This window comes from Pseudorasbora parva, chromosome 18 (assembly GCF_024679245.1).
Source record: "Pseudorasbora parva isolate DD20220531a chromosome 18, ASM2467924v1, whole genome shotgun sequence".
In the NCBI taxonomy this organism is placed as follows: domain Eukaryota; kingdom Metazoa; phylum Chordata; class Actinopteri; order Cypriniformes; family Gobionidae; genus Pseudorasbora; species Pseudorasbora parva.
The window spans coordinates 13,484,432-13,508,899 of NC_090189.1; the positions used below are offsets into that span (position 1 = coordinate 13,484,432).

A 24,468-nucleotide genomic window follows, 5' to 3' on the forward strand; every position below is an offset into this window, starting at 1 on the left:
CTTCACATGACGGGAGCACAGGGCCACAGGACACAACGCCACGCCATGCGGCCAGACACACACTCATATGCGTCTGGACAGCAGGGACAGTTGGACAACAGAGGCATGGACCGACTGGCAAGGATGCTATCGCTGAGTGCAGCTGCACCAAAACCAGAGGAAGTCTCTCTGGGAGGCTTACACTTCCTTTTTTTCAGCAGTCGTTTATACTCTTATAGAGCATAAATGCTAGGAAAGTGTCAAGATTAGGGTCGTTTACTGTTGTACAGCACTCATAAAAGAGTAGGCAAAAAGTACCCAGATGACCTACTACTTCTGGCGAGATTCTGAAGTGTTCATACGATGGACACTTTACTATCCCATGAGGCCGCGGGAGAGGATTTATGAATGGCAAAGATGTGACGTAACTGATGCTGGTAGGTCACTTGATAATGACAACATGGTGAAATATAGTACATCCAGATTACATTTATACTACACACATTAATGCTATATAGAACTTTAAGCGGCTGTGAAGTAATTACTCATTCAAAATAGACTATGCGGTGCTTCACGACCAATCATCGCTTGCTGTCTTTAACTCTTTCCTGCCAGCGTTTTTTTTTTTTTTTTTTAGTTGCCAGCCATTTCCAGGGTTTTTGTAGCCTGACAAGCCAGTCCCACATCAAGATGTTTGGTCTGGAAACTCACCATAGACAGGGCTCAATCCAAGGGGCGGGATAAACGGTTGTCTTTCAAACTCCCTCTGCACGCGATAGGATAGCGCTACACCAACCAGAGCAACGAAGGTGAAACAGAGCTCGTTGATAGATTAAACATTCACCGTATCCGGTCGGCTAAACTCCGAACACATCTTTCCTTCTTAAGAATGACTTCAGTGCCGTTCTTTGTTCTTTTCTCAGAGAAAAGCTTAACTCCAAGTCTTCCAGGATCGCGTTCAAAGCTGATTCGAAAGACCGCCGCCGTTCGCCAGTTTCTGTGTTTACTAGAAGCACGCAAACGCAACTCGGCCGTCATCATTATGGCCCCGCCCGCCGATACACGATGTGATTGGCCCGTCCAGATTCTGAGGAATACAGCTCAGAAGGGTATTGAGAGTTCCTAGACGACACTTGCGGGCAAATTAAATTTGCTGCCGCTAGGGTGCGTCTAGATTTCTAGGCTAGGGTTTTTGACCATTTTCACCAAAATTTAAAAGCCCATAGAATATTTTATTTTATGAATATCTCTGCATGCAATATATAAAGAAAGAGCTGACCCTCTTCTTTCAAAAAAAACCTAGCTTCTTGCATTCCTTTTTTATCAACACTTGAATATGGGTATGTCTCATAAAAAAGCAACATTTTGAACAAAAAGCTAAGAATCATGTTTTTGTGAAAGACTAACCAGATCAGATTCAGAACGATGATCAAACACAGATGGAGTAGATCAAGCCCATCAACACCCCTAATTTGTGTACAGTCCTGTAGCTCGTCCTGGGTCCACATTTCATTCCGTAACATTATAGTTTTGATTTCTATTATGTTTAATGTTGATGATCACGTCATTTTTTATTTGCATATGACTACTTGCGATGGCTTGTTTTACGCCGTCTTACTCGTGTGTATTTTGATCAGGAGATTCCCTACTCATTCAGAAGATGCGTAAAACCGCATACTAACGGCTGACAGTGAAAACAAGGAAACCCGGAAAATTAAGTTTTTGGCCTGGAAGCGTTTTCTCACAAATAACGGAAAATTCTGTGTTTGGCGGGGAAAGAGTTACCGACGTGCATGATGTCTCAGAGAAGGCCGAACTAATGAATGACGAACAATGGCTACCGAAGTGGTGTGTTTTGTACTGGTTGTCTTATTGTCAGAAAACACCAAAAATAGAAAGACAACACGACAGTGGATACATTCCTGGATTGCATGAAGAGGACGTTATGGGCTGTAAATCTTTTTAAGAGAACTTGAGGTAAAATTTCCACAAACCTTTCCTCTACTGCATAATTCCATCGAGCAGCAACAATACCATCACCTGACTTTCATTTCGGCATTCTTGAAATATGTGCATGGAAGAGCTTCTGTGCTCCTATTGGTCAACATCCCAGATGTGATGGAACCTGTTGTGGAGAATTAAAAAAAATGGTTTAACTGCACTTTTAGACATTCACTCAAAAACTTCACTAAGTGCTTCTCTTTGTGGGAATATCCACCACCATTTTGAAGTGCATTCATCTTCGTCAAGTGGGCGAGGGAAGTTTATTTGGACAGACCCTCGTTTTTGACAAAGGGAGCGAGTCTACTCCTCAATACTCAAACTGATGCTTCATCGTTTCTTCACTCCTTTGTCCTACAGCCCCTGACCCGGAAACCGACCAAACTCAGCCATCTTGAAGGACATTTCATTTCTCTAATTGCACCGCGAGGATGCGATGAAAGAGGAGCCTGAGGATTCATGAATAAAGATGCACAGGTGTATCCTTCCCTCGCATCCTAAGGTGGTGGGGCTAAGATGCTAGGAAAGGCAGTGAGGAAAGGAAACAAGGATGCAAAAATAAGAAATAAGAATTCAAAAAATAAGAAAAAAAGTAAAAAATAAATCAGCTCCATTCCAGATTCCAAATGATCAAAAGCTTAGAGAGTTCCATTTAAACACATTTCAAGGGTTCCGCCAGTAATGGGCCCTCATGCAATGTAAGCAATGAAGTATATCCAAGTGAACGAGACGGAGGAAAGTTAACGATGGAAGGGCACAAAAAAATGCCCTTAAACACAGCCATGGTCTTTCTGTCGGGACGTAGGGCAGTGTTGCAGACACAGCGTTGATTATCATCCACTATGATACACTATACAAGATAAAAGGTTTGATTGATTGATTCTTCTGTCCTGACACCCATTGTCATTTACCGTTTACCACGACACCCTAAGTCAAATGGATTGTGATATTGTGTAGTCAAAACCCGGCAGAATTTCCCTGTATAATTATTAAGCTTGTTTATTGTCATGTTCAATAATAGAGTCATGTTGACTAAATACAATAATGTATTTATTGAACATGACCATAAACAAGCATAAATTATACATGGATTTATGATCAATAAATCAATAATATGCAGTTTTTGTATGTACACTACTTACAAAAGTTTGGAATTCGTTTTGAAAGAAAATTCGGTATTTTACAGTCCTATTCCACATGTACAGTACATACTATGTACTTATAAAACAGGGTTATAACTATACTAACCCTTAACCTTTTACTAAACCTAACCTTAACCCATGTAGTTATTACCAGAACTTTCTTGGTTAAGCACACAATAAATACATGTATACCATAGCCTCGAAATCTAGATGCACCCTAAGCAGATGTTGGCATGTTGGCTTGCTAGCTTGATAAACCAAACTCTAGTCAGGCCAATCACATTGTGTATAGGGCCGATGGGCGGGCTTAACATAATGACAGCAGTCACGACGGCGCATGAACTTCCTTCTACTTAATTCAAAAAAATAATATTTCACTGTTGTAAGTTGCACTCAAACCATACTTGTTCACATTACTTAAAAAACTCATGTAACTAAATTAACTTAAGTTTACTGAGTTGTTTCTACTAAAAATGAGTATTGCTTTACTTAATAAGTGTTTTTTAGGTCAGCTTAACATTGTTGAGTGAAACGAACAAACTGGCCAGTGGAGCTGTAGTTCCCAGAATGCTTTGCAAGGGACTGCATTAGGAGAGTAAACTGTGGTATTAAATTATTATTTTTATGTGTTTTTCAGTAAAAGGAAAGATGCCTTGTGTATGTTAGTGTTTAATGTTCAGTTATGTTGGACATTTAGAGGAGTTTCTGTAATTATGTTTACCATTATGCAGAAAAGTGGTGCCTGTGTTTAGGCATTGGGCACTCATATAAACACATTTACTGGATGGACGTCCTGCCCTCAATTAAGTTATTTTGGAATTTTGTTTTTAAACATTTACTTGTAAGAAGTTAATCTAATAAGGTAAATTAAATTGACAAATGTGTTCACCTAACATAATAAACTTTTATAAATGTAACAACATTATTAAGTAAACTACACATAAATAATATGTAACAGTGACAAATTCAATTGGTCTGCATTATTTAAATACATTTTGTCAGCTTAACTTGACATTCTTTTGTTCATATAACTAAATTGTTATTTTTAAAACTTACTCAATTTAGTTGTGTGGAACCACTTGACACTGCTTTTTAAAGTAAATTCAACAAATTCATGTTTTGAGTGTTCCCTGCTAACAAAGAATGGCACTGAAGTCACTTTTGAAAAAGGAAGATGTGTTCAGAGCAAGTGGTAACCTCCCCCAGTTTCTGTTGAAACCAATACGGAAGTGACTTAAACTGCAATTCATCAACTGGCCACTTGGGCTCTAGAAGAGAGCAGAATCTTATTGAGCCCCATGTTAAAATTCCAAACTTTCCAGCAGAAAAAAAAAAACATATTTACAGCCTGGTACAAATTGTGGTTTTGTTCTATGAGGCAATTTTTTTATAACTCATTTGTTTACATTATAAAAAGCCTTAAAGGTGCACTATGCAACTTTCCGTCCACTGGAGGGCGCCTATTCAAAACAAAAGCGTAGTTTGATGACGCCAAGTGTGAGCGCAGCATCTTGGAACGTGGTCTTCACCTCACAGCCGGTGGAAAATAGGACGTTCATGAATGCGGTTATTAACGTTACAGTAGTATGAAGCAGAGCAGGACTGAGTGTTGTGGAGCTGAGCAAGGCCGCTGGAGCGATTGTTATACAAACAGACGGCTCACGAACACCGGGACTTTTATTATGACGGGACAGGACACATTCGCCGGGCGCCCGCACTGATCCGCTCTTCCGGTTATGATTATGAGTAAACGCAGCTCTGTTTATCATATTAGATACATTTAAGTGTGTAGAAAATGATGTTATGACGTTACTCCGTGCGTTCACTTGTTCACACTGCTAAGAGTAAAGCGCTCCTGCCAAATAAAACCCGAAACCGAAGGTAGCGCAGATATGACGCAATTGACAGGCGACTTCCTCAAACGCTTTGCTGAAACGTCCCGGTCCTTAGTTAAAATAGCAATTTTCTCACAATTTACAAATAGTAGAAAACATTTGGGATATTGTAGGTACTCAACTGAACAAAATATATACCACTGGCCTAGTGGTTTTTGGATATTTTACTGCAAAAATACTACAGTGCACCTTTAAAGTTCTGCATTATTGAGGGGCGTGGCTACTTTGAGTGACAGGTGGATAGCAATCATCTCAGCTCCACCCATGTCCCAGTGCCTCTTTGCCCATTGTCTGTTATCCCCGAGTGACACGCTGTCAAGATGGCAACGACCAGCTCGTCACTACTTTACGCTTCAAAATTGCTCTTCAGAATCCTATGGGTGATGTCACGGATACTATGTACATATTTATTTATTTACAGTCTTTTTTTTACAGTCTATGGTACAGAGTTTTGAAATACAACCGTTTATCCCGCCCCTCAGGTTGTTATAGTTTATTTGTGTAATGAATTTTCAGATTTGATAATAACTAACCGAAAACTGGAGAAATTGCCATCACAGGAATAAATTACATTTTAAAGTACATAGAAAACAGTTACATTATACAGAATGTAATAATATTTTAATAATATTACAATTCACAATTTTTCATCAAATTATTGCAACCTTAGTGAGCATAAGACTTTTTTCTAAAAACATTCAAAGTAATCTTAATTATTCCATACTTTTGACTGGTAGTGTACCAACCTGTTTGATATCCCTATAAATCATTCAAATAAGAGATGCATAGACATACTTTGAAATGCTTGTTAATCATGAAGAGCACTTCCAAAAAAAATAAAAAAATACATGGCATCTCTGTATACTTCTGCATATACTCAGATTTTCTGCACTGACTTTAGGAGAAAATCCCAGAGACTCTGCCTTGACCCAGGACTCTTGCAGAGAGAAAGTTAATCATCAGTAAGTAATTAATTTTTTTAAGCAATCGCACATAATATAGCATTCCAAAACACTATTTACAATTATTGTTTGGGGGCCAAATCACTAAAAGTAGGATGATGTGCTCTCCAAAGATGTGAGCCAAGGAGCCTTCAGGACCTTGATTCCATATGCACCAACATAACATTAAGCATATTGCAAGAAAAAAATTAAACATGCAATAATAATTATTAAAATCTGATAACAACAGTACACCATCATGTTTGAAATATTATGAAAAATTACTTGCAAACTGTAATATCATGTTTTTAGATTTAGTATTAACTACATTGACTCATCTGGATCATGTCAGAATAATAAGTTTCATCTGTATAACATTTGCAATTATGCATAATTTGAATACCTAAAAAATGCTAATGACAAGGTCAACCACTGATCTTATTTTAGTACATCCTTGACTTAAAAGTGCAGTCTCAAAGGTGTGGGAGGGGAACTAGCATTAAGTATGCAAGTGTGTGAGTGAGACAAACATCTCCCACTGTCAAACACAAACTTAATTGTACCGCCTGTAGGTCCTCAGTATTGTATTACCTTTTGGGTGTGTGATGAATCACTGCCATAAAAACAATGTTATTACGGGATGACAATAGCATAGGTCAGGGCTGGGGAACGACAAGAAAAACAGCGTGCAATTCTTTAATTTAAGAGCTGCACTCATTATAAGATCACTTGTTTTTTTCTTTCCGTTGAGCTCTGATGTCTTTCTTCGCATGTTGACGCAGAGCATTTGTTGCCCTTACATCTGTTCCTACAGGATGCTCGTAACCACAGATGACAACAACAAGGGATTGCTGTGCACTTGTAAATTACAGAGTTGTGCAAATGCAAACATCAGAGGTGAAAGCAATGCTGTATTGTGGGCTCACGTCACCATAATAAAACGATGCAGAAAGGATGCTCTTTCATCATTTTCATTGATGTTTGTGTGCGTTTGCTTAGCAAAAGCTTTCTAACCAAAGAAACATCCGAGTATCTATCTGCCCAGGTTTTAGGACCATTTCATCATGCTCACAATTTTTCGTTCATAGCTCTGAAGACCCTATAGAAAATATAAATATAAACATAAATTACATAATAAACTTAAAATACACACATATTAATAATTAAAAAATAAAACATTTTATAATTAATATTATTATTATTATTATATAATATTATAATCACATCCAAAATAAAAGTTTGTATCTACATAATATACAGTATGTGTGTAACATGCATATAAATACACACACATACATGTGTATATTTAAGAAATATTTGCATGTGTATACTAGATCGTTTTATATATATATATATATATATATATATATATATATATATATATATATATATATATATATATATATATATATATATATATATATATATAGATTCATAAATATATACATGCATGTGTGTGTATTTATAAACATAATTATACACATTTATGTAGAAACAAACTTTTAGTTTTGGATGCAATTAATCACGACTAATGACTATGAATGTGAATAGCATATGTCAGATAATTTGGTCTTAAAACATTTGAGTTTATATTGAGATCTCCAACCGTGCACTGCAGATATTAGTAAATGAATGCATGATTTAAGATGGTCAACGTGATTTGCAAAGTTAGACATATTTTGTTGATCCTGGAACAATATTATTGACTAAAAAAGTAGTCCTAACCATATCCTTACACTAAACCTACCCCTAACTTATCATCTAAAATCAGAGGAAAATTGTGTGAATAACGCTGATGTAGAAGCCCCTAACCCTGGTTGTAAGCCTACATTTGAAATAAACTGTAAACTTCAAACTTCAAATCTGATTGGTTGGCTGGAATGTTGTTTCAGGATCAACAAAGATGTTGATCCAGGAACATGTTGCACTTGGTGAAATCATCAAATCTTCTGCAACTTATTTTTCACATGTGAGATTACTGGGGAAACAATAAACATTAACTGTGAAAATATTAAAGCAAATAATACGTTTTCCGTCCAATCTCATTGCTGTCAAAGAAACAATTGAGATTTTGAAAGAATTCTATGTGACATTTTTCGGATATGTAAACTGCTTTATATCAGGTCTATGTGCTAACTCTGGTGGATAAACGGACATCAGCCCTGTCACAACAAGAGAGATGAAAGATAGGAGAGGGTGGGATCTACACGACTTTCCACGGCAGATGGAAGCTTCTCAGAGTGACACTCAACAGTGAGGTTACACCTGGAGGAGAGAGACTGGCCACAACTGCACCTGTGGCCATCAGGAACAGCCGCTGTCATGCCAGCCGTGCTGGCACTGGGGCCCGGTAGTGCCATGCCAACCTGGAGCGGGTATGTGCCAGAGCACATGGCAAACAAATCAACACTGAAATGATGTTTGAAATACATTAACAGCTGTGATAGGGGATATAACACACACACACACCACATACACTGAGAGTTGAGGTGCAAAACCATTCAGACAGTGTACACATTACTGATATTTGCTCTTTGAGCACATGTGTGCAATTATGATTAAAGTGGAAAACGACGTGTATCACAATGGATTATGGGTACTGGTTACCGTGACTCACAGCTGTTGAACGGTCAGTCACATCATGCCGGAGAGGCTTGAATCATTAAAATTGTGATACCTATTAACTGAATACAAAACACAGACGCTATAGTTTGAGATTACCTCAATTATTTTTAGCTGAAGTGTTTTGACCGCTCATCCTCTTCTTAACACATTTCTTAATCATTTGCACTTTTTTTCATTTTAAAGTTATGTTATAGGTTCAATGCCAGTTAAACTTGATTAAAACGCCATAGATGCTCATCAATTAACCAAAAAACTATTATTTCGACATGTCCTTTAATTTGTAAAAACAAACAAAGACTGTGTTTACAGTAATGTACAACTGAATTCTATGGAAAGGAAATGCATAAATACCCCCAGGTTTGAAAATAATGCCTCAATTATTTAAAAATAAATTATTAACCTAAAGGGAACCTATTATGCAAAATTCACTTTTACATGTTGTCTGAACATAAATGTGTGTTGGCGGTGTGTGTACACAACCACCCTATAATGGTAAAAGTCCACCCATTCTTTTTTTAATCCCTCATAAGCAGTGTCTAAGAACACAGCTTTTGTGACATACCACATGCTTAGGCCCTGCCCACAACTGCTGACAGACTCCTGTCCTATTAGCATAGACCCCACCCTGAGTGAGCTGTACACTTTATCTAGAGCAGTGAGTGCTTTTCTGTTTTTCTTTAGTTGTTTGATTCGTTTTAAAGGTCCCATTCTTCGCGTGTTTTTGAAGCTTTGATTATGTTTACAGTGTGCAATATAACATGAGTTTATGTTTCGCATGTAAAAAAACACAGTATTTTTCACACAATTTACTTATCTGTATACCGGTGTTTCCTCTGTCCTAAAAACGGCCTGATGATTTCCTTGTTCTATGAAGTCCCTCCTTCAAAAATACATAACGAGTTCTGATTAGGCCAGCGCTTCCTGCGCTGTGATTGGACAGCAGCTTAGCACGTTGCCCGGAAAGGTCCCGCCTCTTATCATAATGTGTAGATACCATACGCGCGCTCAATGTTATTGCAAAAATGTCTATATTGCCTTATCAATTTGAGTCGGAATCAGACCCGGAGAATATCGAAGAGGATCGATTACAACCTGCTCAGGAAAGACTTTTGCTGGATGTTTCAGAATGGTAAGCTGTCTATTCAGTAGTTTAAACTGATCATTACAAACACCAACAATCGATGGTGTCTGAATGAATTACTACACTTTTATATACTAAGTTTTTCGGATTAGTTGCAATTACCATCTGACGTTAGTTAACAAAGCTAAACAGCGTTGCACTTTGTGTAATGAGTTACATAAACTGTTAAACGGACCAACTTAAATAATAAAATACACTTACCGGTTGTGGTCCATAAACAACGCCTTCTCCAGACAAAGAGGGAACTGCGTCATCTTTTAAGAATAATCTTTCTGCGAATCCGGCATTAAACTGATTGAGATTGAGGAAGCAGTCCTCAGCAAAATGTGCTGCACATAGTTTTAAATTGTGATTATAATTTTCCAGAACCGAGTTAACCATAAACTTCAGCCATTGATCTCTACGTACAGCGTCCGTGGGAAGGCCAAACAAAGGTGATTTAACTCCGGGATGAAAATAACAGCGTTTCAATGGCATGGCGACAAACACACTCTACAAAAACAACGCTTCCTATTCTCGACCAGCGAGAGCAAAAGGACAACGCCCCCGAATTTGCGTGTTTGTGGGCGGAGGGTTCGTCAACAAACGGTTTTAGTTGCGTCATTAAAGCAGGAAGTGCAGAGGTGTAGTCCAAACCGACCGTTCGCTGTAGGCTTTGAAAGGGAACTTCTGTTAAATAAAATATCTCGCTTGGCATTGAACTTTGAGCTTTATAATTTTACAGGTATTATTTATGCTCTAACAGCAACATTACACACTAACTAAAGTTTGAAAGATGGAATCGCAAAGAATGGGACCTTTAACAGTGCATGTAAACAGTAGGTACTGTCACTGCTTTCCCTTTAATACACAGATCTAATATACACATGCAATTTCTTCTAGCAGCGCCTCTTTTTGTTATTAAAACATGGCTAAACTGCCGTTTATGACAAATTTAAGAAGGAAACACGTCTTGACGAAGATGACAGGACGCCATAACACTTTTGTCGTTTGAAAGTGAACAGAATATGAATACAGAATATGATGATATTATCAACATCTTCAGCCAACTTCTATTTGTTTTATATCACCATCAGCTATACAAGGTAAGCTCTATGGGTAGGTTTCTAGTCTGGCCCGCTGGGCATGGCATTGGCATGTAATATTTGTGAGCAAGTGGTTTCCTTAAATGTACATAAGCCACATTATAACAGGCAATCCTGTTATACAGGATCAGACATTGTGATTTCTTTTTATGATATAGTTATAAGGACAGTAAAGGACTATATAGCTAACGTTATGTCCTACTTTGTTTGTTTTTGTTTTCAAATTTTTCACTGTGCAGCCGATCAAACGGAGCTTAGTGTTACAGTATTTCGTTTCTGCGACATTATAGTAGCACCTAGCGAAATTTAAAAAAATTCTGCGCGCCGTGTTCAAAAAGGCTATCACTATGGGAGCTTGAGAAGAGATCAACATGAATAGACTATATTAAAAGTCGATAGACAATAAAAGGTCCAACATATGAGGAATATTCCACTTTTTGCTGTGTTACTATATGCTTCAATAGGATTTTGAATCCCCCCCCCCCTCCCATTATTCCGGCGGCCCACCCACACTATTAGAGGCCCACCCATCATTCATGTTCTGCCTACGCCACTGATGTGTACTTTGTGTGTTTTTGACATAACCTTGTATTTGACAGTTTAAGCGCAATAAGATGTGAAAGAGAACTTAGTTTAATACTCACATACTCAAAAAAACAAATCTGGACCAAACAAGGTAGGTGTGAAAACACCCTTATTCAGAGAGGCCCAAACGAGACAGGCTCCTCCCTATTCTGGAAAGCGGGGTTTGGAGCAGCAGCTCATTTGCATTTAAAGATACATGCACAAAAACAGCATATTTTTCCTTAAACTCAAAAATGGGCCTTTACAACATGGTATTATAAATGATATATGGGGTATTTTGAGCTGAAACTTTACAGACATATTCTGGGGACACCTGAGACTTATATCTACAGGTGTATAATAGGTCCCATTTAATGTCATTTCACTAGTTCACACTTACATCAAATTAAATAGAGTAAAGATTATGCGTATTTGGCGTGCTGTCCGGGGAAGGGCTCTGAGCTCGGAATTTGGCCCGAACCCCACTAAAATATAAAAACATGAGATATAGTATATAATATTATTAATGTTATTTTTTATTAACATTATTTTGATGGGCCACTTTCTGTTGACTAGAAGTAATGTTTCGTCTACATATCAACTAACTCTCATTAGTAGTATTAGTAGACTGTTAGGCTAGGTCTTAGGGTTCAGGTTCGGGTTTGTAGAATAAGTTGACATGTATTTGCAAAGTAATTTATAGCCAGTAGAATGTCTGGAGGAGCATCAAAATAAAGTGTTTAGCAGATATTAAGCAGACCGTTTACTAATACACTAATGAGAGTTAGTAGACCAGTAGTAGCAAAATGACTTATAGTCAGTATAATATCCAAAGTGGACCATTGAAAAAAAGTTTTACCTAATATATTAGCATTTAATATTATTCAATAGCTAACACTAACCCCTTATTGTGCAAACCCTAATATGCACAACTACAACAGAATGTCTAAAGGGTTACTTTATTAACACTATGGGTTAAAATGAGACTAAAGTGATCAAATTTCTTGCTATCATTGTCTGTGTAAAAATTATAGTGCATCACATCGGTGAGCCTGTAACTTTTACATAATACACAGAAAAGGCCATTAGTTTAAATGGTCTTTTTAATGGTCTGTGCAGCTCGAACAACACAATCTGTACGGATGATAAGCACTTCTACAAAAATGCAAACTGCTTATTTCTGCTTCTAAACCTTCTGGAAAACTGCACTACTGTATTTTTAAGTGCAGAATTTTATATTCATCCTTAAAAAGCAAAGACATATGTTCACACCACAAGCGTTTTATAGACAATACCGTTATCTTTCCATTATTACAGTGGTTTTCCCGAACTTCGCCCTTTAGTGCTTATCTAAGAACGAGTTTTCCTTTGTATTTCCTGTGTGATTTGGAGTGGCTGATCTGTGTTTAGATGGCTGTATCTACACAGAGGACATGCTGCTGACAATCGAGTATATCCACCACCTGACTAAACGGACAAAGTGTACTGAATACTCACAAAGGCGTCTCTCTCAGAACAAAGGACCACATTAATGTAGACAGGAATTGCCATTTGATTTCTTTCAGGTCTCTTTCTCCTCTCGCAGTGGGTCAGATAGGTCCCTGAATAAAAACAGACAATGCAGCTTTTCCTCTATTTTGAAAAGGAAGGGAGTGGAGAGAAAGGTTACAGGCAATGATAACATGTTTAATAAGACAAGGCCACAGCGGCAAGCTCTGTTATCTCACAAAAGACAGCAGAGGGAGAGAGCGAGTGAGCGAGGAGCCGTATGGTGTGCATTAACCCCTCCCCACCCCTGCTCCGGTGGCCCAGCCCGTGGTCCACTCCAGAGCCCGGTCAGTCAGAAGCCATTACACCCACTATTAACTCCTGCTCAGCATCATTAAGCATGCAAATTGAAGGGGGACGACGGCTCGGAAAACTTTTTACTGCTGCCTTCCCCCTCCCCATCACACCGTCAGACCTTCTCACGTCATCTGGCGCGTCGCAGAGCCGAAGATCTTAGAAGAGGTGCCCTGATCACTGTCAGTCCCAATGTTATCCTTAATTTAACTCCATTCCCTCCCTCCCTCTGCTTCGCCCGTGCACGATCTGTTCATCTATGAGAGCTGACCTTCTGCGATAAACACAAATCAAAGCGTCGAGTGCGCAAAAAAGTAAAACGTCAGAACATTACGGCCTTTTGAGAACAAATATATTGATTGCGCACACGCCTGGGTCTCTTTTTTGGGTTGGCATTTACTTGAAAGAATCTAAGCTTGTATGGTGCTCGTAAATTGAGCAGAGATAGAAAAGATCGAAATTACCCGTTTGAAATGTTCGGGTGGCGCGCACCTAGGCCTACATGAAATATAATTGAAAAAAAAAACATGCTTATGATATCAACAGCTTAAATTTCAAATCTGTGCATCTAAAAATGTATGTGGAGAATATATTAGTGCATAAATTAGTTAATATTCTTCAGTATGTATTTTAACTTGTTTTTTGTAGTATTTTAGCTCGCACATTAAACATTTTTAATGAACTTTAATAAGGCAGAAAACAATACCAATTTCAAGCACACATTCAGCCCTATATTATGTGTTACGTATTTAATACAGACACACAGACAGACAGACAGACAGACAGACAGACATATATAGATAGACAGACAGACAGACAGACATATAGACAGACAGACAGACAGACAGACATATATAGATAGACAGACAGACAGACATATATAGATAGACAGACAGACAGACAGACAGACAGACATATATAGATAGACAGACAGACAGACAGACATATAGACAGACAGACAGACAGACATATATAGATAGACAGACCGACAGACAGACAGACAGACAGACATATATAGATAGACAGACAGACAGACAGACATATAGACAGACAGACAGACAGACAGACAGACATATAGACAGACAGACATATATAGATAGACAGACAGACAGACATATATAGATAGACAGACAGACAGACATATAGACAGACAGACATATATAGATAGACAGACAGACAGACAGACAGACAGACATATAGACAGACAGACAGACAGACAGACAGACATATATAGATAGACAGACAGACAGACATATATAGATAGACAGACAGACAGACAGACAGACATATATAGATAGACAGACAGACAGACATATAGACAGACAGACAGACAGACAGACAGACAGACAGACAGACAGACAGATAGATAGATAGATAGATAGATAGATAGATAGATAGATAGATAGATAGATAGATAGATAGATAGATAGATAGATAGATAGATAGATAGATAGATAGATAGATAGATAGATAGATAGATAGATAGATAGATAGATAGATAGATAGATAGATAGATAGATAGATAGATAGATAGATTAATTTGGTCTGAAGTAAATGAAACTATATGAAAACCTAGAGAAATCTTTATCTGTCAGTTTGTTTTTAGCATAACTCATCTCTCTATGTCTGCATCCGTTGGGATTTTGAAGCTTGCTTTAGTTGACATTTTGCTGCGAGGACACTGACAGCTCTTTTTGAGTGCTATACGTAGGCTATCAAGAAAGGCATTCCTTGTGGTTCATGCTGTAATTCATACCAGTATATTATTTGGCGGCTGTTAACGCGTCATAGCTCAAAAAATACAGGTCAAAGGAAAATGCCAACACGGGAACCTATTTATGCTACACACCTCCATAAATAAAGAACATACATCATCAACAGTCAAGAAATAAGGACTTCATCAACAATTTGAGGACATATTATGAAAGTATGGAAATCTGGAAGCAGCTTATCGGCAGGGAAAACAGCCTTATTGGCCCATTCTTACCATGGAGAGAATACATGGATTTCATGGGACACATCGCCCTCCATTGGTGGCTGATGGAAATGTTACATAATACTGTATGTTTGATATTATATCAATAATGGCAAAGATTATGCTGTATTGTAATGGATGTATTTTTCTAATTACTTTTTATAATGGGCAATAATAGGCATTTACAAAGGTGAACTTTAGTGGCTGTCCAAGTTAGGATTTCATCTTTAATGAATTCGTTTTATTGTTCTTATCTTATGTGAAAATCATTTTCAATGTTCTTTTCAGCATTCGTATTATAATTGACTTAATTATTTATGGCTTCATTAAGGCAAATGACCTTTTAATATTTCTCTGCATGTTTAATTCCGATGATAAGCAAGACAAACAGTGCTGATTGGAATTGCAGACGAAAGATAAACAGCTTTCAAGGCAACAACGTAGATAAGTAGCATTTAATTTACTTCGGTGACAGGTAGAACTTCCTTTGAGAGAAACTTTTTGAGAAGATAGAAGACAATTGATGTTGGTGGCCCCGCCTTTTACTGATTCTTAAAAGAACACTTTTAATTAAATGGTTTAAATTGCATCTGATTCATCTTAAAGTAATTTTCACTTACTAATGAGTTATTAATGAACTGCTTAAACTATCCCAAACATTCTTAAGCTCTGTCTCCAACCTTTATTTAGGACTAGCTCACCCTCATTATATCCCAAACACAAAAAGAGATGTTAAGCCGAATTGTTATTTCTGTCAAACTTCAAAAATAACCAAAGTATGTATTATATTTGAGGTCTTTTGAAGCTTTATGTGAAGAAGTTTAAGTCCCTCCATGTCAGCGTCTGGCCCTCCTGTGTCAGCAAATTGCAGCAAAGCAAATTTTGAATAAGACTCAAATGTTGGTCTGTTCCTCACAGCGATCCATCCTATGGCTTTTAAGGATTTGGAGTATACAGTACGAGTTCAATAAGACTCCATCTAGATAAATTGCAATCTCCTTATCTTTGCTGTAACCCGACAACGCACAGCATATAGTGCTTTTAGCTTAATTGGCAAACAAGTGTAACTTTGACAAGACCATCTGTCTCTGCGTGGACAAAAACAGTTGCTCTCCTTTAACTTTTTGCTTGTTTCCCACCACACAAATCAGAATGATAAGCGAATCTACAAAAGTGTTTTGGCACTCCTAAGTCGTGCCACTTACAACAGGTGTCACATTTGCAACAATGAGGGCCAGCCAGATTATTTGGCTCATTGGTTCATTTTACAGGGGTGAAATTAAAGGCCTGGCACAGGTCCTTTCATTCTCTAGTAATTTGGTTACGGGCCAAAAGAAGCCTAAATGATATTTTGGCAATATGAGGGTTATTATGCATTACATGGACAGGTTTCAATATCAGATTAATCAGAGCTGGAACTGAAAAAAATTATTACCAATGCATGTTTACTTGAAAACAAAATTAGAAAGCCACCATGTGTACAGCTTAAGAAAAGATTTTAATAAAGCGACACAAAAAGTGTTGTTAGACTGAGAATGCCTTCCTCTCCTACCAGTCTTTCAGATTCATATTTTTATTTCATTCTCCTCGACTTTTCAGTTTCGTTTTGATGTGACTCAGCTAAAAACTTGCTTGTGTTAATTGACGGTGTGTTCGAGCCCAGGCGAGGGCCAGGGGCCAAGAGCAGGACAGGTGGAGGCCTAATCATGCAGAAAATGAGGCCTTTGGTGGAATGGAGGAGGAAAACGAGGAGGAAGAGAGGAATAGACAGATGAGGGGGCGACACACCTGGGACCTGACCCGCCTGGAACAAAAACGGCTCCACCGTTTCATATCCTCTCATTTCGGAGCCCACCAGCATCCAGAAGTCCTCTTCCATTCGTCCACTGGCCAGACCATCTGACGGAGGCCAATTCAGCTCATTGCACTAACAAAATGCATAAGAGAACAACAAGAAACAGAATTATAATTCTTGACAACCACAGATAATGGAATCTGAATGAGCAGATTCAACATTTACTAAGCTTTCATCTAGTTGCAATATGACTTATAAACTAAAGCATTTCAGGGTTTTTACATGACTTCATATATGTGTTTCTACTGGACCCACAGAGACTGAATATTTCATGTAACAGTGTATAAATATAAACCGTTTTGGTTGTACTTTGTTTTACAGTTTGTGTACTTATAGTCTACTTACCTATGAATGTACTGGTTATGGTATAAGGTAACTGTATGGGTTATTACAGTTATTATTACTATTAATATTATTAAGGTTATTACCTTCTCATAACTAAAATAATTACATAGTATTTACATGGGGAACAGACCTGTAAAATCAAGAGCTACCACAATTTAAAATATTTCACAATTGTATCTAACATATTCATAGACTGCCTATTTATTTATTATTTATTACAATTGTTAGTCCATGTTTTATGTATGTTTTTTTTTTTTATTGCTTTACCTTGCAATTCAATCAATATGCTTAAAATTGAATGAGGTGGAGTTGATATAGGTTGATATAAGAAATATATGTTTTCATCACAAAGATGTTCTAGCGGGTTGAGGTCAGGACTGTGCAGGCCAGTTAAGTTCCTCCACACTAAACCCGCTCATCCATGTCTTTATGGACCTTGCTTTGTGCTCTGGTGTCATGTTGGAACAGGAAGGGGCCATCCCCAAACTGTACCCACAAAGTTGGGAGCATTAAATCGTCTAAAGAACCAAGAACCAAAGAACTAAAGAACCAAGCCGAACCCCTGGAAAACAACCCCACACCACAACGGCTCCTCCACCAAACTTTACAAGTGGCACAACGCATTCAGGCAAATACGAATGGACTTCTTTGCATGAAATTTCACGAATGGACTTATTGCACAGGTGGCAACCTATCATAGTACATGCTTGAATTCACTATATAAATGCACAAAATGCATTTATATGCTAGCCTAGAAATCTAGACGCACCCTCGCAGCAGCAAATCTAATTTGCCACGAGTGTCGTCTAGCAACTCTCAATTCACTTCTGAGCTGTAAACGCCAAACTATGGTAGGGCCAATCACATTGTGTATAGAGTCAGTGGGCGGGGCTTAATATAATGACGGCCGAGTTGGGTTTGCGTGCTTCTAGTAAACACAGAAACTGGCGAATGATGGTCTTTTGAATCAGCTTTGACCGCGACCGCGATTATTTGACCTCTGAGAAAAGAACGGAACTGAAGCTATTCTTAAGAAGGGAAGATGTGTTTGGAGTTTTGCCGACCGGATACTTCACCTTCGTTGCTCTTGTTGGTTGTAGCGCTATCCAATTGCGTGCACGGCGTGCAGAGGGAGTTTGAAAGACAACCGTTTATCCCGCCCCTCGGATTGAGCCCTGTCAATGGTGAGTTTCCAGATCAAACATCTTGATGTGGGTCTGGCTTGTCAGGCTATTTATAAGCACATTCTAAACGTAAACTAATGTCCGTGTTTTCTATTAAACTAGTGAAATAAGTAAAAAATTCTTTCATTCATTTACAGAGCTTTGGGATAAGTTATATGTCTCAAATCAACATTAATTTGTAGCAGACAATTGTGTGGAAATTAGATTAAAAAATAGCACAAACAAACACTGAGTTGCAGATGTTACCGTAAAATGTATTTCAACCACCCGTTACTGTTATTCAGTGTTATAGACTATAGCACTTTCGAAATGACCCTGGCTGTCTGCAATCCTGTCACGCTCTGCAATTCCTCAGCAGCTTGTTTAGAGTGTTGTACATGACATCATATTAATCAGAAAACTAAAATTCACACCAGCTATTGGGCTCTATTACATTAGCTGAGAGAGCACATTTCCAATATGTAGAGAAATATTCTCTGAGATGACATATGCATTGAGAGAACGTCCTTATTGGTGCAGAGATGGAAGTTGACAGCGGTAAATTGGTAATCAGCTTCCTGGATATTGAAAAATTTCTCATTTATCAGGTGGCAATGGTAGAAATCTTTTCGCTGCATGTTTGTTAGTGTCTTCCAACCGTGGGTGTGTGCAAGGGGATATTGTATTATCCTGATAAGGTCTCCCTTCACACGCTTTGGATTTTTACAATGAATATGAGAGTATTGATTTTTACAATGCAAAATATGAAAGAAGATCTTTATCCGCGCAAAAGGCCCGAACGTAAGCACACAAGATGACACATTAAGACAAATGTGATAATGTTTTTGCAGTTAATGTATGCATAGTCAACAAAATAAAACCTCACATCTTGGGCTGCCAAGATGAAGGATTAAGAAAAAAATAAATGCTATGAAACACTTTGGGGGAAAAAAAGAAAAGACTGGAGTTATAAAGGACGACAGAAAGGAAATCAACTTCCTCAGCTGTGGCCATATGTTACCAAGGTGATGTTCCATGAAATCGATCCCAGTCTTAATATCTGCCAGCTCTTGGGCTTCCAGAGTCTTAGCTGGCTCTTTGCATGCTGATCTGGGCATGGCTGAAAAAGTAAGAGTAGGCGTTACAGACTACTGAGAAAAGAAAATATGCAGTTCTGAGGTTTTTTTTTATTTTTTATCCTTATTTTAAGTTGTGTTAGATGTACTGATATCTCACTTTGAACTGTCTTCTGAAGATCATTTTATATGTGGAAAAAGTTCCTCTAATGTTTTTGTAGGAAGCGTATGTCACGCTTTATACATCATTGCGTATACACAGAGATAGTCAGAGTAATTTCCTGCCTCAGTGTTCAAAAAACACAGCAGTTAAAACACATTGGATTCATTTGGTACAGCTCTTGAATTGTATCACTTCTACTGAACAACTGCACAATTTAGCAGGAAAAAGTCATTCATTCATTCATTCATTCATTCATTCATTCATTCACACAGGAAATGAATGCTTTTTCATTGATTCTTAGTGTTTTCTGAACTCTCATAAGAAACCAAATCCAACCTCTTTCGATGGACCAAAAATGTTCTAGTCCAGGTCTTTTTGCATTCACACTATCAAAATGGATCTTAATTTTGAAAGAGTTTAGTTATAGGTGTTTTCATGTAATTTTGTTGTTGTTGTTATTATTAAATTATCAAATCAATATTACTTCGATTCTATTTATTTTAAAATAAATAAATTGTTATTAATAATAAATATGAATAATAATATAATAATAATTTATTTTAAAACAAATAAACACAAAAAATCAGTTGTTGTAGTAGTAGTAGTAGTAAATAATATTACTTCGAAAGTATTATAATCAAATAAATATTACTTAAAAATAATTATTTAATTAAAAATGTATTTTGAAAGTAAATAATTTAATTATATTATTATTATTATTATTATTATTATTATTAAATAATTATTTCTTCAAATTGATTTATTTTTAAAGAAATAAATAAAAAAGTATTATTATCAAATCAATATTACTCAATAATTTATTAAACATATATATGTGTGTATATATATATATATATATATATATGAATATATAATCATTCTGTTATCCCCTTGGAAAAAGAAAACGCAGCATCTCTAGTGTCATTATTACCTCCGTATGTTAACCTGTAAAACCGTTTGAAATGATGCAAGTGGGAGAATAAAGTGAACTTAAAGCACTCTGCATTCACAATACACATTATATACTCAGGTCCCCTTCCCCCACAATTTCTCTTGAAATGATCAAAACGGTCAGTTGGATTACACAGCCTCGGGAAGTTACAGCCTCATTCCTTTATATTGCACTGCACTCAGAGTTTATCAAATTCAGCAGATATCCGACAGTACATCTCATCACAATGCTAATACGAGGAGCTTTTCGATGCAAGTCTGTAGGAGGCAATGGAGACGCTGTCGGGGAGGGCCAGGGCCTGGAGACATGCAGCCAGACAGAGCAGGAAACAGCGGGCAGGAAACAGCAGGCGAAAAAAAGGCCTTTTGTCCCTGTCCCTCTATTAATCTGAAGACTGTAGAGAAATCCCAAAGGGATTAAATGTGTTACTCCTAAAGCTTTTTTGCTCTTGCCAGTCTGACTGCAAATTAAAAGATGGGGAGGGGGAATAGAGAAGAGGGAGGGACTGTTAATTGCTCGCCAATCGATAATTCTATAATTACTTTGTGACAAATGGCTGGCTTGCAGGGCTGGAACTGGTGAGGAAAGGGAGGGTTCAGGTGTCGGTGGGGACGTGTAAAGGGGGTTGGGTACGACCAGAAACGGAAATATTTGCTTTTGTGCCTGCAAGCGCCGTCACTCTGGGCATTGTGACACAGAATTTGTGTCCGGTTTAAACAAGAAGCAAAAGTCTCCAGGGAGTTTCTGTCTGGGGCTTCAGTGAGAAGGAAAAGGGAAAGAACAGCAGCAGGCCTGCATCCCTGATGAAATCACAGTGTGAAATTCATTCACAATGAGAAACAAGGTGGATTTAAAAAGAAATAGTTTACACAAAAATGAAAATCGAGTCGTCATTTACTCACCCAGCATGACGTTCCAAACGTGTATGACTTCTTCAAAGAGTTTACTGAGCTTTTCCTCGCACAGGAACTGAGGCTTTCAGACTTCTGAGACAATGCAGAAGCACCATTGGAGTATCAAAAACCTGGTTCATGACACAAACCCCATATTTCTATATATAGTCTTCTGAAGCTTTGCCAGGAACAGTCTGAAAACTAAGGAACATCAAGCAGTCCATGAGATTGTGATAGAAATGCCAAAATAAGTATATTAAACATAAGTATATTAGCATGCTAAAGTATAAAGTAGTATAGGTATATTAGTAGTATTTAAAGTAGAATATACAAGTATATTAGCAAAAGTATAATAGTATATGTATATTAGTATATAAAGCAGTAATATACAAGTGTATAAGTATTCGTAGTATACAAAGTAGTATAGTTGTATACATATTAATATATAAATATATAAAAATGAAATTTAAAAAAGTATTAAAATAGAATAGGTCTATATGATTTTATAACAATATTAAATAAATTATTTAGTAAATACACTATAAAAAATGTTGGTTTTTGTTGGTGTAACTTAAAAAAGTAATAACCTGGTTGCCTTAAAATTTTGAGTTTATTGAAATTAAAAATTTGAGTTGATACAATGAAGGAAATTTGTTTAATAAATAGAAACTCTAAATATTTTTGTATCTGAACCACATAAAAAATTTGATAAATCATGAAAATAGCACTATTTGGCATACTTCACTGCATCATCAGAAATAAAACACATACAATTACCCAATATGCTTACAAAATCTTTTAATAAATTTTAATAAAGGTTAATCTCAAAAAATGTTCATTGTATTAACTCAACATTTTAATTTCAATGAACTGAAATTTTTAAGGCAACCAGGAAACATTTTTTCTAAATAATGTGAATTTGCGGTTAGTTATATATTTTATTTAAAAAATAATATTTACTGATCATTTAAAATCTCAGGGACAAAAAAAAGCTAGCAATGTTTTTGGCTATAAAGATGACTTGACTTTAAGATTTAAAGATATCTTTTTATCTTATTAGAAAGAAAAAAAGAATGAAAGAAAGAAAGAAAGAAAGAAAGAAAGAAAGAAAGAAAGAAAGAAAGAAAGAAAGAAAGAAAGAAAGAAAGAAAGAAAGAAAGAAAGAAAGAAAGAAAGAAAGAAAGAAAGAAAGAAAGAAAGAAAGAAAGAAATTTTGTTTTTTAAATCCAAGGCCTATATTCCTCTGTCAAATCACCTGTCAGCTTGCCTTTGAAACTGAATCCATTTTATTGCGTGTCACTATTAACCTTGAAGCAATTAGATTTATTTACCTTCCCTTCAATCCGGACACTGACCTTTGTCCATTGTTACCAAATTCCTGTGTGGATTTTTATTTCTGCCTTTTTGCTTTCAGAGTTACATTTGCATTATAACAGCACAGAAACGGAATGTATTCAATGTGAAATCATTTAACTGAATACATACTGATTTGCATACCTTCAGCTGACTCTTATGCGTCTCTTATGTTCCTCGGCAGGTGAAAGAGCTTTTGTGTGACTAAAATCATCTCAATTTCAGATTTCTGGTAGCCAACTCTTTTGAAAGAGCCTGAAAACAAGGAAAGACGTCAAATGTAAGATGCCAGCGTGGGCCAATTGATCCTGGACTTCTACAGACTGCTCAGACGCCCCCCTCCCGCACAGAGCTGTTTTATTTAGAGCTACTGCCGAGCCTGTGTGTTTGTGCTTAAGTATCACAGGGAACTAATGAAGTGCGGTGGGAGGCAGCCGCACACACTGTGGCATAATAAAGCCGGGCATGGACCACCGATCTCCTGACTGCCGGAGAGCTGCAGGAGAGTAAGGCAATGCTTGTCATTTAGCGCAAACCCTTTCTGGAATATATTAGCCATATTCTTACTGCTCAGACAGCAACCATTAACCACAGACTCTGAAGCTGTGACTGTACATGTTGAGAGACTGAATGTTTTTTTGTTTCGTTCAGTTATGTTATGTTGTGTTGTGTAGTCAAGTTATGTTGGGTATGGGATATTATTTTAAAGCTTTCACTAAGAAGCATAAAAGAATGAATACTCTGTTACAATGTACAAAATAATCTGCCTAGCGACAAAATATAAAGACTGACATCCTCTGTGGTCATTTTGACTACAGTTTCAGTTACCCATTCATCTGGGTAACTGAAACTGTAGTCAAAATGACCACAAAGGCAGAATCAATATTTAAAGAGCCATTTGCCCGCACACTTTTTTCATAAGTATTAAGTATTTTTTTATTTGTCGAATTAAATATTTTTGAATTTTAAAAGGTTATAGCTTTATAAGCCACGAACCAAGCCATCCAGCTACGAGGTGAATCATAACATTACAAACTTATATTTGGCACAGAAAACATGTTTAAAAATCTAATAAAAAGGCATATGAGATTGTACAGAATACAATTGCATGAAGCATTTCAAATGACAGCTAAAGTAGATTTAAGATGGTGAAATTTAAAAAAGACTTGAAAATATATAAAATAAGACTTGATTATGCTATTCATGATGCAACATGGGAGTGGGTGGAGCTACAGAGCTCTTTTGGCACAAATGTAATGGTCGTAAAACCCAAACTTGCAAAGTGCAGGTTTTGAAAACAATACAATTATCCTCTTCTTGTAAACTACAAAAACGCAAATTTGCGAAAACGGCGACATCATGGACATGTTCACTTGTTCATTACGTGTTCACTCTTTAGGTGTGTAGTTTTTCCTTAAAAAGTAACATCGCCAATAACTGGACTGGCAGCAAAACACAGCATTTTTTGTTGTTTTCAT

General features: G+C 37.1%; 1 long non-coding RNA gene across 1 annotated transcript; it reads right to left on the minus strand.

Annotated features, from left to right (window-relative positions):
* Positions 1-14,436: 14,436 nt before the first annotated feature.
* LOC137046813 (uncharacterized) lies at positions 14,437-21,833 on the minus strand. The gene is made up of 3 exons (XR_010899083.1): positions 21,647-21,833; positions 19,575-19,673; positions 14,437-17,117 (listed from the first exon to the last, which is right to left on the minus strand). It is a non-coding gene; the product is annotated as an uncharacterized lncRNA (long non-coding RNA).
* Between the last annotated feature and the right edge of the window lie 2,635 nt (positions 21,834-24,468).